Source organism: Bos indicus x Bos taurus, chromosome 18 (assembly GCF_003369695.1).
Source record: "Bos indicus x Bos taurus breed Angus x Brahman F1 hybrid chromosome 18, Bos_hybrid_MaternalHap_v2.0, whole genome shotgun sequence".
In the NCBI taxonomy this organism is placed as follows: Eukaryota; Metazoa; Chordata; class Mammalia; order Artiodactyla; family Bovidae; genus Bos; species Bos indicus x Bos taurus.
In genome coordinates this window covers 14,300,109-14,313,589 of record NC_040093.1, presented here as the reverse complement: position 1 = coordinate 14,313,589, position 13,481 = coordinate 14,300,109, and positions in this window count along the sequence as shown.

Sequence of the window (13,481 nt, the reverse complement as noted above, 5' to 3'; positions counted from 1 at the left end):
TGGTTGCTCTGCAGCATGTGGAATCTCCCCGGACCAGGGATCAAACCTGTGTCTCCTGCATTGGCAGGCAGATGATTTACCACTGAGCCACCGGGGAAGCCCAAGATTCTGCATTTTTTAATAAGATTTTGAATGATGCCATTCCTACTGGCTATTGGACCACACTCTGAGTCATAACGCTTAGAAGTCATTTACCTGGGCCTTTATCGAGAGGAAAGTATAATTCAAAAGGATACTTGCATCCTACTGCTCATAGCAGCACTGTTTACAATAGCCAAGACATGGAGCCACCCTAAGAAGATGTGGTGTGTATATACACAATGGAATATTATTCAGCCACAAAAATAATGAAATAACGCCATTTGCAACATCATGGATGGACCTAGAAATAATCATACTAAATGAAGTAGGTCAGACAAAGACAAACATCACATGACATCACTTATATGTGAAATCTAAAAGAATGATGCAAATGAACTTATTTACAAAACAGAAGTAGACTCAAGGACAAATGACCCCGGGATCCAACCCGAGTCTCCTATGTCTCCTGCGTTGCAGGCAGATTCTTTACCTGCTGAGCCATCGGTGTAATTTGCCATACATTGAAGGAGATGTTGAGACGGAAGCCATAGTATCAATAATATATTGTAATTGGACTTCGCTGGTGGCACAGTGGATAGGAATCCACCTGCCAGTCCAAAAGATATTGGTTCAATCCCTGGTCTGGGAAAATTCCACATGCTTTGGGTCAAGTCACGGCAGTGAGAATCCTGCACATCACGATGAGGAGTAGCCCCGGCTCACCATAACCAGAAAAGCCTCCGAAAAGCAACAAAGACTCACTGTAGCCAAAAATAAATAACTAAAATAAAAAACAATAGATTGTAATCAATTGTGTAACGTATTCACCTTGTTTAAATTTTCTGTATTATCTATAGATGGCCTATAAAGTGATTATAGTCTAAGTAATTAAAACTTGATATTACTCCCCTCTTCCCCCGCCCAAGAAGTCGTTAGATTAGTTCTCCCTTCCCCCGATTAATGGATGAAGAAAGACTGACATCCAGAGAGAGAGGTTTCTTGCCTGACATAGCCGTGACTTCGGCACTTAGCTTTATACCTCTTAACCCAAGCTTCTCACTCTCTTAGTCCGATTTTTACTCCACTATATGCTGTGGCCCCCTTTACTGCTGTGATGGCATCTCTGTAGCCTAGAACTCCCATTTTCACCACCATCCCCTCTGGTTTTTGCTCAAGGCGTCACTTTGCTTAACCTGTGTTTATGGAAATAATCAATAGCCCATCTATAATAAGAATAGAAAAGAGGGTTTTTTTTTTTGGTTGTTGTTTTTTTGAGCCAAAGTGAGGGTTGCAGCCTAGGAGACTAGATGGCTCTGAGGAATTGCTTGGGAGAAGCATGGTTTTCAGCACAGCTTGTATCTTGTCAGAAGAAAGTCCACCAAACATGTCAGGAGTACATTCCTTCAAGATTTCAAATGAAAACAGGTCAGCAGAGTTAGTATGGCCTTGGCGCCTGGGAAGGCGTTCTTATTGTCAAGGAGTAAATAGCACCGGTATCCCTGGGAACCCCACGGACAGAGGAGCTACAGTCCATGGAGTCGCACAGAGTCGCACACACCTCAGTAACTGAGCACTGAGCACACACAAGTTCCAGGAAGGCAGGCATTTAATTGTTCTGTTTGTTTGTTTCTAAGTATCCTGTTTCCTTCCTTCCTTTCTTCTCCTTTCTTTCTTTTTTATTGAGGTATAGTGTATTTATAATATTAAATTAGACTCAAGTGTACACCTTAGTGATTCGATACATTTATAGATTATACTCTATTTATTATGAGGAGCTTACTAGGTGGCTTTGGTGGTAAAGAATCCACCTGCCAACGCAGGAGATGTGGATTCTATCCCTGGGTGGGGACGATCCCCTGGAGGAGGAAATAGCAACCCACTCCAGTATTATTATCTGGAGAATCCCCTGGACAGAGGAGCCTGGTGGGCTACAGTCCATGAGGTCACAGAGTCGGACACGGCTTAGTGACTGAGTATGCGTGCAACCGTATACAAGGATTCCATTTTCTCCACCTTCTTGCCAGCATTTGTTATTTATGGTATTTTTGATGATGGCCATTCTGACCAGAATGAGGTGATATCTCACTTTGATTTTGATTTCCATTTTTCTGATTAAAGATAAAGATGTTGAGCATCTTTTCATAAACCTGTTGGCTATCTGTGTGTCTTCTTTGGAAAAATGTCTATTTTTCGGTTGGGTTGTTTTTTGATACTGAGTTCTATGAGCTATTTATATATGTTGGATATTACTCCCTTACCCGTCATATCGGGCTTCCTTGGTGCCTCAATGGAAAAGAATCTGCCTCCAGTGCAGGATTCACAGGAGACGCAGGTTTGATTCCTTGGTCAGGAAGATCCCCTGGAGGAGGGCATGGCAACCCACTCCAGTATTCTTGCCTGGAGAATCCCTTGGACAGAGGATCCTGGTGGGCTACAGTTGATAGGACTGCAATGAGTTGGATATAACTGAGAGGCTGAGCACACACCCAGCACAGCAACAGACCTCTAGTTCTGGTCTAAGAAGTCAAGGCCTGGCGGGACGGGCTGAGAAGTCAGAGGTTAACAGGAATGGAAAGAGGCGGATGGGGCTGCCATTGTTGAAAGGCTCTAATCTCTGGGTGTGTTTTCTGACCGTTTCTGCATTTGCAATCTCCTGCTCTTTGTGACCCTTCCAGGGACTCTCCCCACTCCTGCTTCCTCCTTACTACACACTTTTTTTTCCCAGTGCACACCTTCCATGGCCAGAGAATGGCTGTGCAAACAGCTGACAGTTCAATAAAAATGACGTTTTATGGGGACAGGGATCCTGCCCCTTTCTTCCCGGACAGAAGCTGCAGTTTATAAAAGCAAGCTCTTATGAAGAACGACGTGTAATTGTGAGTGTGGTGTTAGAGAACAGGTGCCTACGTAAAGAGCAAGACAGGAAACAAAAGGCTGAGTGTGGAAATGGAAAGGGGCAAAATCCTGGAAATGGAAGGGGAAAAGAATCCCTCTAGAAGGTGGATTTCACTCAGGAGACTGCCAGGGTCCAGCCCCGGTGGATCCAGGGAATTCGAAGTGGGGATGGCGTCGGTGAGGATCAGGAAACGATTGCTTAATTAAATGTTAATTAAGGATATAAAGAGTAATAGAATAAGGATAGCTCAGTGAGGAAATTCAGTGGAGAAAAGAGGCTGAATAATTCAGCCAGAAGGTGAGAGAAAGAACAACACGGGGAGACCAAGCTTCGGTGAACAAGGCTCGCACTTTACTTTTCAAAGTAGTTTTTATACCTTAAGTTATGCATAGAGGATAATGGGGGAAGGGGTAGAGTCATGCAGTAAGCCAGGCTTTCTTCCTGCAAACATATCATATGCAAAAGTTTAGGTGATTTGCATCATCTTCTGGCCCGGAGGCCTGTTAACATTTTAAGACCTTTTCTTCAGAAAACATATTTTTCTCTAAAGGTGATTAGTCGGGCGCCACCCTCCAAAAGCATTAAAGTTGCATTCCTATAGGGCAAAGGTGTGGTGGGCTATAACAAGAAAAAGAATTAACTTAAGGGTCCAAGGTTACAAACATTAAAGCTACTACTTACATTCCTGAATGTAATCAGTGCACTGCCAGGGACACAGTAGGTAAGGGATATGGAAACTTAGCAGCAAACATCGGCCCAACAAGTGAAAAACCCTTCACCAATACAATTTCTAATCAATCTTTTAACTGCTCAAAGGAATCTGTATTTAGACAGTTTAGAACATCTCATGCCTCTCACAGTTGGGAGGCTCTGAGCAATCACATGTGGCCAGAAAAACCTATTCAGGCAGGCTAGAGGACTTCCAAAGGAGTTTGTAGGTTGAAACACCATCACACCCAGGAATTATTAACTGGAGCTGTAAGTTATTTCTTTTTTCAGAGAGAGGTAGTGGGGGACAGCCCCCCGTAAAGTCAGAGGTGTAGGTGAGAGCACAAAGCAGAAAGTAGGCAGACTCTGGTTTTGGGGGTAGATGCTCGAGAATTTCCAGGGGGACTCCTGAGGCTCGATCCCGCCTTTGCGTATGCTGAGCCTCCTTCCTCATGACCTTTGCCATGGGCGGAGCTTCTCACGCCGGCTCCCGGCAGGAGACCTCAGAAATCTTAGAGTGTCCTCTGCAAAGATGGAATTATTAACATTTATTTGGGTGGGAGAGGAGATTAAATTATGCTGTTACGATGCTGTCTTCTTCTGATGCTTAACTTCTCTGTCTCACTTTTGTCGTATTTTTTAAATAATTTTTTATAATTAAATTTTAGCTGTGCTGTGTTGCTGAGCACAGACTTTCTCTACTCTTCATTGAGGCACAGGGGCTTCTCATTGCAGTGACTTCTCTTGCTGCCGAGCATGGTCTCTAGAGCACAGGCTCAGTAGTTGTGGCAAATGGGCTTTATTGCTCTGGGGCTTATGGAATCTTCCCAGACCAGAGATCAAATCCGTGACCCCCTGCAACGGCAGGCAGATTCTTTACCACTGGACTACCAGGTAAGTCCTGTCTTAGTTTTTTTTTTAACCTGGCAAAACATGGGTGATAACACTCATGGTATTTGCCTGGCAGTTGGTGAGTGTGAGTGAGTGTGAGGTCTTATAATTATGGCAACGGGTGAAAGTGTCACCCTGGTCATCGGAGGGGAGTGGTCTTGTAGCCAAGGGTCTGGGCAGGCCAGCTGGAGACGAACATGATGGGCACGTCTTGCCTTGCAGGACCAGAAAGACTGGGTAGCTGTAACTCGTGAGTGACATTCTGGAAAATGTCTTAATCCGAAGACAGGAATATTCAGAAGGCGTGGGGCTTGTGTCACAGTTATTGTCTCTGGGGGTCTGGGAGTGCGTCCTAGAGTTAGATGGCTTTGCTGAATGCCAAGCCTAGAAGCAGGCTTCAGAAGGGATGCCTTACACTCATCTTGTTGAAGGAACTCCCTGTTGTGGTCCACGCATTATTTTTGTCTATGTACTATCCTTAATTATAATATGAAAAGGAAAGACTGAAAAAAGATGAAATAAGAAAAGGCATGTAGAAATTGTCAGGGCAGAGTTAGGACTGGCAGGTATAAGTTACAAAGATGTCTATATAAGCTTCATGTGAGCAGAAAAGGACTTTATATATTAAAAAAAAAAAAAACTGGAGTGGGCTGCCATCCTCTCCTCCAGGGGATCTTCCTGATCCAGAGATCGAACTGGCATCTTTACTTCTCCTCTCATGGCAGGTAGGTTCTTTACAACTAGTGCCACCTGGGAAGCCCCTTATACGAAGCAGATCTCTCCATGTAAATGCAGTGAGCTATCTTGAGTGATATCAGACTCCATCTGAAGAAAGATGGAAGCAGAATCCCAGATGGGTTGGCGGATGCAGGGGGCGGGGCACCAAGGAATGTGGGCGTCTCTGGAGCCTGGATCAGGAGAGGAAGCGGATTCACTCCTTGGATCTCCAGAAAGAACACCGTCTGCCAAACACCTTGATGTGAGCCCAGTGACACCATGTTGGACTTGTAACCTCCAGAACTGTACGAACGGGGGGAAAGTATATCGTCATTAGGAATTCCCTGGCAGTCCAGTGGTTAGGGCTCTGTGCTCCCACTGCAGGGGCACAGGTTCAATCCCTGGTTTGTGAACTAAGATACCGCATGTCACATGGACAAGAAAAAAGTATATCATCCTTGCATTCCGGGAGGTTACAGTTTGCCACCCCAGAAAAGGAAATTGGAAGAAACATGCCAAGTTGCTAAATAATGATTAAGTCTAGACTGCCAGACACGACCAAGGCGACGTAGCAGCAGCAGCAGCAGTGAGTAGAAAGGGCTTCTCTGATGCCTCAGACTGTAAAGAATCTGCCTGCAATGCAAGAGACATGGGTTTGATCCCTGGATTGGGAACCCTGGAGGAGGAAATGGCAACCCACTCCAGTGTCCTTGCCTAGGAAATCCCAGGACAGAGGAGCCTGGCGGGGCTACAGTCCAAGGGGTCGCAAAGAGTCAGACACCACTGAGTGTGTGGCTAACACTTTCACTTTCTATGGGTAGAAAATGGAATTCTTGATGATAGTTTTCTGTTTCATACTTTATCTTAATTTTCAAAATCATTATGGGGTGTAGTTACAAACGGAGGCACATCCAACGAACTGTGGGCGCAAGGAGATGGAACCACTACTCGTCTGCCTGTGGGCCCCTGAGAGAGCTCGCCACTCGAGTGTGCTGAGGGCAAGGGCTGGAGAAGGAAGGACTTTATGGTGGAGGAGAGGCTTGTGCAACGGCAGGAAGCGGGGATGGTAGCCTTTGTCTGGGGCTGAGCATAAGACTCTGTTCTTCAGTCTTAATGTTCCATCAGGGACTTCCCTGGTTGTCCAGTGGTTCGGACTCTGTGCTTCCACTTCAGGGGGTACAAGTTCAAACCCTGGTCCAGGAACTAAGATTCCGCGTGACATACAGTGTGGCAAAAAAAAAAAAAAAGGAACTAAGATTCCACATGACATGCAGTGTGGCAACAAAAAAAAAAAAAAGTTCTTTGGCAAAAAGACCCAAAGGAATGGGTCTCTGGGCATCAAGGAAGATGGTCAGAGACGTTTTACGGAGCCAGGCAAGGCATTCTGGCAACTCGAAATTACAGCAAGTGGCTTCAGACTTGCTGGCTGGGAGGATGTGCTCATGAAATGGTTGTTTAAGGCTCAGGCCTTTTTGCTCGCCGCCCTCCACTCCTGTTTCTTGCCGTACTGAGAGGGGCAGGGCCCTGGTCCCCAAATAGGGCCCTTGTGTTTTGCAGAGGGGAGTATTTTTAGGGGTGGAGTGTTTTTTGTTTTTTTCTCTCACCAGCAGTTAGGGAACTGATAGAGTGACTTCTTTTTCTACTAACAGTACAGTCATAAAAGAGAGCCATCGAATCTCATCCTGTGTCCTCCACCCTCCAGGGAGCCACTCCTTTTCCTGGTCTTTCTAGATCCTCAGGGGACTCAGAGGCCTGTGTGAGAAATGAAAAACAAAATAAAAACCCAATGAAAATAAAAAACCAGGGGCGAGTAAGGACTATTGCAATTGCCTTTATTTTCTTAAAGCATGTGGTTCTCTTGATTCCTCTCCACCTTGATACTGTGGTGCCACGTCCTGATCTCTGGATATAGAACTGGTTTCCTTGATCCTGCTGTGGTTTGCTTCCATCCTTTAAGACAAGGGGCTTATTTTTCCCTCTACAGTCAAAAGCCTTCGTGTTTGTTCTCAGGAGTTTCCACCCTCGACTGGTGCCGTGGTTTGAGGTTCCCTGTTCCGTAGCTTGTAGGGTAGGGGGGTCCTGAGTTACGCGCAGGGGAAGGTTATGGAAATCCCAGACAGTTGCGCTTGGGAGCGTTTTCTAGGTCTGTTGGCAGGAGAAGCAGAATTGTGGGCCAAGGAACCTGGGCCCTGGGGCCGGTGACTAAACGCTGACCTTAATTAATAGATCAACTTTTCAAGGCTCCCCAGGTGGCTCAGTGGTAAAGAATCCCCCTGACATTGTAGGAGACATGGGTTCAATCCCTGGGTCAGAAGATCAGTGGAGAAGGAAATGGCAACCCACTCCAGTACTTGTGCCTGGGATAATCCCACAGACAGAGGAGCCTGGCTGGCTACAGTCCATGGGGTCATAAAGAGTCAGACATGACTTAGCAACTAAGCTACAACAATAAAGTTCAGTATTAATAAACTCTTAGTATTTACTTCTCTGAGAAGCTTTTTTTTTAAAATCTCTCCTTCGATTCAAAATTATAATCTTGCTGAGTAGAGTATCCTAACTGGTAGGTTTTCCTGTTTCAGCAGTCTAAATATATATTACCGCTCCTTTCTGGCCTGTACAGTTTCTGCAGAAAAATCAGCTGACAGCCTTATGATGGTTTTCTTGTATGCAGCTCTTGGGTTTTCTCTTTCTCTATTCAACTCCTGCCATTTTCATGATGACCTATCTTGGTGTGGGTCTGTTTGGGTTCATTTTGTTTGGGATCCTCTGTGCTTTTTGTCCCTGGATAGCTGTTTGCTCTTTCAGGCTTGGGCAGTTGGCAACCACCATTTCACCAAATAGCTTTTGGACAGCTTTCTCTCTCTTCTCCACCTGGGACATCTATAATGCTAATGTCCGTCGGCTTGATGTTGTTCTAGAGATACTTTAAACTGCTCTCATTAAATGTTTTTTTTCTTTTTGCTGTTCTGACTGGGTGATTTCCATTATTCTATCTTTCGTATCACTTACGCATTCTTCTGTATCCCCTGGTCTACTGGTAATTCCATAGAGGTATTTTTCCATTTCAGTTATTGTCTCCCTTCAGTTTTGTTCTTTTTTTTAAACATGTTTTCTAATCCCTTGTTAAAACTCTCACTGTGTTCATCTAGTCATTGCTTTTTTTTGATTTTGTTTTTAACTGGAGGATAATTGCTTTACAGTGTCGTGCTGGTTTCTGCTGTCTCTGTCGGAAATTTAGTGAAACGGTTACCTGTTTAGGTGCGCCCTCGTGCAGGACTGTCCCTATTGGTTTTACGTGTGTGCCCAGTGGGAGAGCTGAGTCTGATGTGAACATGAGTCCCGTCTTTTCCCTGGCTGTGCTGACAGCCATCAACTTGGTAGGAGGCGGAGGGGCTAAAGCGAGAGCCAGGCCTGAGCTGGGGCTTCTCTGCACGGTGGCCAGCATCACCCTATTCGGGCCGGGGGTGAGTCTCAAGCTGCTGGAGCAGAAACCCCCAGGGCCGGTCTGTAAGCAGCTCCGTTCCCGCTAAATGTGTGTCCCTGCCCTCCCCAGCTGGCACCCTCGCCCCAGAAGGGAGCTAGGCTGGAGCAGGAGGAGCTGGGCTGGGCGCTGGGTGGGGCAGGGTCACGTGCCCAGGCACTCCTAGGAAACCAGCCGGAGTCCTGGGCAATGTCAATCTGCCGCCTCCCTCCTGTTTTGGGAGTCAGCAAGCGTGTGCGCGTTCTTCAATGACATATCGGTCTCAAAGAGCCCCACTGTTAGTCCCACTGGTTTTGAATCTCTTGTCTTCCTAGTTTTGGACCCCACGTCAGCAGCACCCAGAATGTGGTTCAAACAGCTTACTCCCCAGGGACGATCTCTCAGGCCCTGTAACCCCTGTAACCCCCATCCTTCTCCGTGTCCCTTCCCAGGGGCGCAGGTCCTGACCTGATCGCCTGTCTTCTCTGCCTACCAGAGTTTGTGTGCATTGCTCTGCCAGCCTCACTATGAAGATATATTTTTTTTTTTCAAACTTTACATGTTTAATTTTGTACTGGGGTATAGCCAATTAACAATACTGGGGTAGTTTCGGGTGGACAGCGAAGGGACTCAGCCATACATATGCATGTGTCCATTCTCCCGCAAAACCCCCACCTTCCACCCAGGCTGGCACATAAACTGAGCAGAGTTCCATGTGCTCTACAACAGGTCCTTGTTGGTTATCTGTTTTGAATACAGCAATGTGTACATGACCTTCCCAAACTTCCTAACTACCTCTATCTCTTACCACCGCCCCCCACCCGCCGCAAGTCAACCGTAAGTTTGTTTTCTAAGTCCGTGAGTCTCTTTCTGTTTTGTAGGTTCGTTTGTATCATTTGTAGATGTATGTTTGGATGGGTCTTATAGAGAGATGAGCTCCTTGTCCTTCTACTCTGCCATCTTAATCTCCCTCCAAGTGTGTGTACAAGTTCTTATGTGGGCATAGATTTTCATTTCTCTCCATATAAAAGTGGGGGTAAAATTGCTGAGTCATGTGGAGGCCTTAGGATTCTTAAGAAGAGACACAGGGGCTTCCCTAGTGGCTCAGTGGTAAAGAATCTGCCAGCCAATGCAGGAGATGTGGGTTCGATCCCCGATGCCTCAGAGTAACTAAGCCTATATACCACAACTACTGAGCCTGTGCTCTAGAACCCGAGAGCCTCAACTACTGAGCCCAACTGAACCCATGCACCCTAGAGCCCATGCTCCGCAACAAGAGAAGCCACGGTAATGAAAAGCACGTGCATTGCAACTAGAGCGTAGCCCCTGCTTGCTTGCCGCAACTAGAGCAAAGTCCACGCAACAATGAAAACCCAGCACAGCCAAAATAATTAAATAAATACTTTTTTTTTTTTAAAGAGAAGAGACCTCGCCTTAGAGAATAAGCTCACGAACACTTGAAGCACTTTGAATGACTCTTGCTGTTTAACTTGTTAATTTAGTGAGAGTCACATGTTTAGTTGGTTCTTGGAAGAATTGATGTTAATCAAATTTCTCTGTCTAATATAAGTGGGTGGGTTTTAGTCAGTTGTGTCTGACTCTTTGTGACCCCATAGACTGCGGACTGCCAGGCTCTTCTGTCCATGGAATTTTCCAGGAAAGAATCCTGGAGTAGGTAGCCATTGACTTCTCCAAGTGATCTTCCTTACCCAGGGATTGAACCTGGGTCTCCTGCACTGCAGGCAGATTCTTTACCATCTGAGTCACCAGGGGAGTCCCCGTCTAATGTAAACTAGCCAACTCTCCACTGTACAGTGATAAAGCCCTTGTTGGGTTGAGAAAGTTTCAACTGGGGGAGAGGGCCTGCTAGCCGATTTTAGCCATAATTAACTCTCTGCTTCCTTCTTTGCATTATGATGGGAATTTATTGTTCCTTTTGTATTACTCTTTTTTTTTTTTGGCTCTCCTTTTTTCTTCTTTACATACCTATGCCACCACACATACTCCTATTTTATTCCTGCTTTTCTTTTCTTCTTCAAACTCCTGGTTGTATCAAAATGTTCCCCAGTCTTATGTCAGTTAAGACAATAAAATTATGAGACTCAAATGATTTTTCAGTTTCCTTTACAAGTATGTCATATTCAGATAAATATGGGCATTTATTCTAAAAGTCCAGATAAATGCTAGGCATTTATTCTAAAGTTCTGTCATTACTGAAAATATTTTGCCCACTTATCATGTGGTGCATGCTGTGCTAAGTCACCTCAGTTGTGTCCTACTCTTTGTGACCCCATGGACCGTAGCCCACTAGGCTCCTCTGTCCATGGTATTCTCCAGGCAAGAATACTGGAGTGGGTTGCCATGCCTTCTTCCGGGGGAACTTCCTGACCCAGGGACTGAACTCGTGTCTCCTATTAAATCTCCTGCATTGGCAGATGGGTTCTTTACCACTAGCATCACCTGGGTAACCCACGTAAAAGTTACTCTCAAAACCTGTCTGAGCCCTATGAGAAAACTAGTTTCTCTTCCTTGTAATCACACTGAGTATTTCAGGAGTCTTGCCACTCTGCTTTTCTCATTTGTCTTCCTGTTTCCAGTTCTCTTATTAATGTGTTGCTCTAGTCCCCAAGCAAGAAGAGTTCTGGGTTCAGTGGGGCTCAAAGTACAGGGCAAGGCTTATGGTCATAGAGAGCCCAGCAGGGAAGGGAAGTTGGCCTGGCTCAAAAAGCCTTGACCTTTAAACAAAGCATGCTTGCTGCTGCTGCTGCTGCTAAGTCGCTTCAGTCGTGTCTGACTCTTAGCGACCCCATGGACTGCAGCCTACCAGGCTCCTCTGTCCATGGGATTTTCCAGGCAAGAGTACTGGAGTGGGGTGCCATTGCCTTCTCCGAAAGCATGCTTATGCAGCTCTTTTTAGTCTCTCCTTTCCTGTGTCCCATTTCTGCTCTGTGATTCCTCACCCACCTTTATAACAGAAAAGAACCATCAAATCCTAGGGCTGGGTCATAACCTTGAATTGCCCAACCCTCAGGGGTAACTTCCCTGGTGGCTCAGATGGTAAAGCGTCTGTCTACAATGCGGGAGACTCAGGTTCAATCCCTGGGTTGGGAAGATCCCCTGGAGAAGGAAATGGCAATCCACTCCAGTACTATTGCCTGGAAAATCCCATGGACAGAGGAGCCTAGTGGGCTACAGTCCATGCGGTCACAAAGAGTCGGGCAGGACTGAACGATTTCACTTTCACTTTTCAGGGGTAACTTGGGGAGAACATGTAGAGAGAGGCCCTTCTGAGGCTCCCTTTCCTTCTGCCCCTGGGTGGTTAGTTAATGTCCTACCAGCACTTCCCACTTGTCGGGGGCCAGGACCATGTTCCAGCCCCACATCACTGCTCAGGGCAGAGGGCACTTTGTCCAGACAGCTTAGATTCCAGAGAGACCTGCCTCTGAGCTTCACACTTCACCTTAGAGTCTGTGTCCATTTTGGTCTTGTATCTTCTCAGGTCTCAGGTTCTGGCTCTTCTTCTCTTCCTCACTGTTCTTGTGGGGGAGGGCTGTGTGAAAATGAGAATGTCTGTTAATGGAGGAAAAAGAAATCAGTTTGCACTGCAAATAACAACCTGAAGCTGTGCTCCCTGCTCATTGTGACTCCCTCTCCTCCCCAGAAGTTTCTGAGCACCAAACCCCAGTGAGATGTAAGCTCATTGTACAAATCCGTCTACAGGGTCTCCTCGGCGGTGGGGTTATGTTTGAAGGCTTTATGTCCTGGCTACTATCTTACTTGCTTTTCTCTTTTCCAGAGGAGTCTACTTCTCACTAGTAAATATGAGGCCCATGAGCTACAGATTCATCCTCATTTCACCCTTTATTAGTTGCGGAATAAGTGTGGCTGTGTCTGTTTACATAATACAGCGGTGGGGAGAGAGAGCAAGGAAGCAGTGGCTCACCTGCCAGGGAGGGGAGCAGAGAACACCTTTAGTGAATGAACAGCTCTGCAGCAGAGTGAAGGGCGAGGTGCCAACAAGGAAGGAAGCGACAGGAAGCCGAAGAGTTGTAAGCATTAAGAGTCTAATCCCTAGGGGAACAAAGAGGGGGCTAGACAGAGCCTTTGGGTGGTCCCAGCTCTGCTGCCTGAAAGAAGAGTTGCCTGATTGTCACCTGTTGTGGTCATGGCCTTAGGCTTCCCTGGTAGCTCAGTTGGTAAAGAATCTGCCTGCAATGCAGAAGACTATCTGCAATGAAGGAGAGCTGGGTTCGACCCTTGGGTTTGGAAAATCCCCTGGAGAAGGAAATGGCAACCCACTCCAGCATTCTTGCCCAGGAAATCCCATGGACAGGGGAGCGTGGCAGGCTACAGTCCATGGGGTTGCAGGAGCTGGACAGGACTTAGAGACTAAGCCACCAAATCCACAGGGGAATGAAGAGGTGGCTAGACAGAGCCTTTGGGTGGTCCCAGCCCTGCTGCCTGCAAGAAGAGTTGCCTGATCCCTGCCTTTTATGGGCAGATTCTGGGCTTAGGCTAGGTTCTGGGCTGCAGAGATCAATGGGCATAGCCCCTACTGTACAAGTGTACACTCTAACTAACCAAAAGAAGATAGTAACAAGTAGAAATCAGATGAGGTTTTCAAGATGTGTGGTATCGTGGGCTGAGATTACTGCTTCCATCACTGACAGCTAATGTTTATTCTTCCCCCATTTTCTTCTAAGTGCTCTGCACGTGGATTAACTCACT